Raw genomic sequence first — 3,515 nt, forward strand, 5'->3', positions numbered from 1 at the left:
TATTCACATAGCACATTATTCACAATGCCTATCAACAGATAAATGGATAAATAAAATGTACATTATAATGTGGAATATTATTCAGTCATAAAAATGAAGTACCAATTCATGCTACAACGCAAAGCTTGAAAACATTACACATTATGCTAAGTGCAAGAAGTCAGACACAAAATGCCACATATTGGATGATTCCATTTATATGAAATGCCTAGAATTAGGGAATCCATACTGACAGAAAGTAGGTTACTGGTTGCTAGGGGTTCAGGGAAGGGAAGAATGAAGAGTGACTGCAAATGGGCTTGCGGTAATAAATGTGTTCTGGAATTAGATAGTGGTAATGATTGCGTGATTTTGTGAACATACTAAAAATCAGTGAATTGTAATCTTCAAAAGGGTGAATTTTATGGTACACAAATTTTAGCTCATTTAAAATACAAAACAATTCAGACATATCCAACTTCATGAAGACGTCCCTGAGCCTCATGGTTAGAACTAACTGTTCCCTCCTGTGCACAACCTTTAGATCACACTTTTATTGTGGACACATGCAATTTTTCATATATGCCAGCCTCCTCTGATAATAGTAAGCTCTTTAGAAGCAGGATTATGTCTTGTCTGTGTCTGTATCCTCAACTGGACACAGTGCTTGAAATTCAGCACATATTCAATAAATATACGTTGAATTGAAGAGATTATTTTCCAAGACTTTTACAATCAGTAATATTGAACAATCCATTTATAAATATAATAAATAGTACATACAAACTGTGTGTAAGTCTTTTGTGATATAAAAATGAAAGAGGCATAGTCTCTACCTTTGAGGAACTTATACATTTTTTATAAAAATAAGTAGACTTAAATAACTACAAAACAAGGAAGAAAATAAGTGCTATGTGAACGGCATAATGATCCACACCTAATAGTTCAAAGAAGTAAAAATTACTACCTGAGCATGATGGAGAAGATTTTTTTAAAAGATAGCTGTATGAAAGTGAGCTTTAGGGATATTACAAGATGTTAAAATGAAAGCTTCAGCTAAGGCACATTACAGAGCTATGTGTTGGACCAAAATGCAAACACTTTCAAAGTAGGTGGTAAAAAGGGGTGGAGGGGTTGGTAACTCTTTTTATATTAATTTTTTCTTTGAGATGGAGTCTCTCTCTGTCACCATACTGGAGTAGTGGCGTGATCTCAGCTCAATACAACCTCCACCTCCTGGGTTCAAGCGATTCTCCTGCCTCAGCCTCCCAAGTAGCTGAGACCACAGGTGCGTGCCACCACACCCGGCTAATTTTTGTATTTTTAGTACAGACAGGGTTTCACCATGTTGGCCAGCATAGTCTCGATCTCTTGACCTCATGATCTGCCCGCCTTTGCCTCCCAAAGTGCTGGGATTACAGGCATGAGCCACCGTGCTTGGCCCTGGGTTGGTAATTCTTAAATAGTTACCCACACTGATGGCGTAAAGGGATGCTGAATTGGAGATCAGCAAGGTTTTTGAAAAGGATTTCTTTGGAGAGAAGTATTGGGTTCCAAGAATTCTATCCTCATTATGGGGGGAAAAGAGGAGAAGAGAAAGAGAAGAGGAGAGGATAGAGAAAGGGGGAGAAAGAGGGTGGGGGTGGGAAGGAGGGATATCTGCTCCTTAAATCAAACCAAAGGACAGAACTTTTACGGAGCCATCTGTGGAGCTTAATATGTGACTTCTAAAGTTTGAGGGACACAGGAGACTTCTGACTGGTTCATCCTTGAGAAATCTAAATCCAGGGTGCTGAGTTGTGGGGAAGCGGCTGCACTCCCAGAGTTTTCCTGGACAACCATGTTTCCTATGGACCAGATGTGGCCCAAGAGGGAAAGGGAGTTGTGTGGTGTTGCTTAGCCCCTGTTTATAATGACCTCCTGCAGGAGCGAGGAGCCTCAATAAAGGAAAGCTGGAGATGAACTGCTGCTGAATACCTAAGGCTGCAGAAAGGTGGGGAAAAGGAAGAGTCTTAGAGCAACCCATGAAAATCCCTTAAAAGAGCAGTCAGCTTTAAACATCTGCAAAGGCCAGAGAGCACCAACTTGATCACCTGCGCAGTACCAGTCAACTAAGAACTTTGTTAGTATTCCTTCATTGATCTCCCTTCCTAAGCTCCAGATCCTAGAGTGATCAGAATCAGTTTTAGAAAGATGGTAAAAGGAGAAGAATAATGAGATTATCCCCTACCCCACTTTCAAATTTCAGACTTCTAGCCTGTGGCCAGTACAAACTGGAGGAGAGGAGGAGAAATTTCAAGATTAAAATTATCATTCTTACCTATGACTGCCATTTTAATTCCTGATTTCCAGTATGTTTTGTGTTTTTAAAAATGGCTGAGTACCTTTAATATCTCTGAGGGGCAACCTCTGTTTTTTCTAGGGTCAAGGAGAACAGCTCCTCAGTGAGGATTTAAAAAGATAGTCAAAAACGAATTTGCTTTAAGATTCCATTCTACCAGTTGTGTTTGTTTCATATAAACATTACAGATAGAAATAGGAAAAGGGGTCTTGATCAAAGGAATCGAGGTAGCCAGATCCAAGGTCTATTTGGAAAAGGACACACAGATAAAAACATCTACCTCTGGGATGGAAATAGCGGATGTAGATGGAAGGCTGATTGAAAGGACCTCCAGTACCAAACTGAAGTGTCATTTAAATACGGGTGTATAATTTCAGTATATTTTGGTATTTCCGTATATTTTGTATTGATATATTTTCAGTACTTGAGATCAGTAAAACTAAGTATTTAATACTCGTAATTATTTATTTCTTTAATTGACTGTTAAAAATTGTATGTGTTTGTGGTATACAACATGATGTGTTTTGTTGTTGTTGTTGTTGTTGTTGTTTTTTGCCATGTCCAATAGTTTTTTTTTCTTTTTTTTATTATTATTATACTTTAAGTTCTAGGGTACATGTGCACAACGTGCAGGTTTGTTACATATGTATACTTGTGCCATGTTGGTATACTGCACCCATCAACTCGTCAGCACCCATCAACTCGTCATTTACATCAGGTATAACTCCCAATGCCCCGCTCCCCACAATAGGCCCCGGTGTGTGATGTTCCCCTTCCCAAGTCCAAGTGATCTCATTGTTCAGTTCTCACCTATGAGTGAGAACACGCGGTGTTTGGTTTTCTGTTCTTGCAATAGTTTGCTGAGAATGATGGTTTCCAGCTGCATCCATGTCCCTACAAAGGACATGAACGCATCCCTTTTTATGGCTGCATAGTATTCCATGGTGTATATGTGCCACATTTTCTTAATCCAGTCTGTCACTGATGGACATTTGGGTTGATTCCAAGTCTTTGCTATTGTGAATAGTGCCGCAATAAACATACGTGTGCATGTGTCTTTATAGCAGCATGATTTATAATCCTTTGGGTATATACCCAGTAATGGGATGGCTGGGTCGTATGGTATTTCTAGTTCTAGATCCTTGAGGAATCGCCATACTGTTTTCCACAATGACAACATGATGTTTTAATATGT

This window comes from Rhinopithecus roxellana, chromosome 8 (assembly GCF_007565055.1).
Source record: "Rhinopithecus roxellana isolate Shanxi Qingling chromosome 8, ASM756505v1, whole genome shotgun sequence".
NCBI classification, from domain to species: Eukaryota; Metazoa; Chordata; class Mammalia; order Primates; family Cercopithecidae; genus Rhinopithecus; species Rhinopithecus roxellana.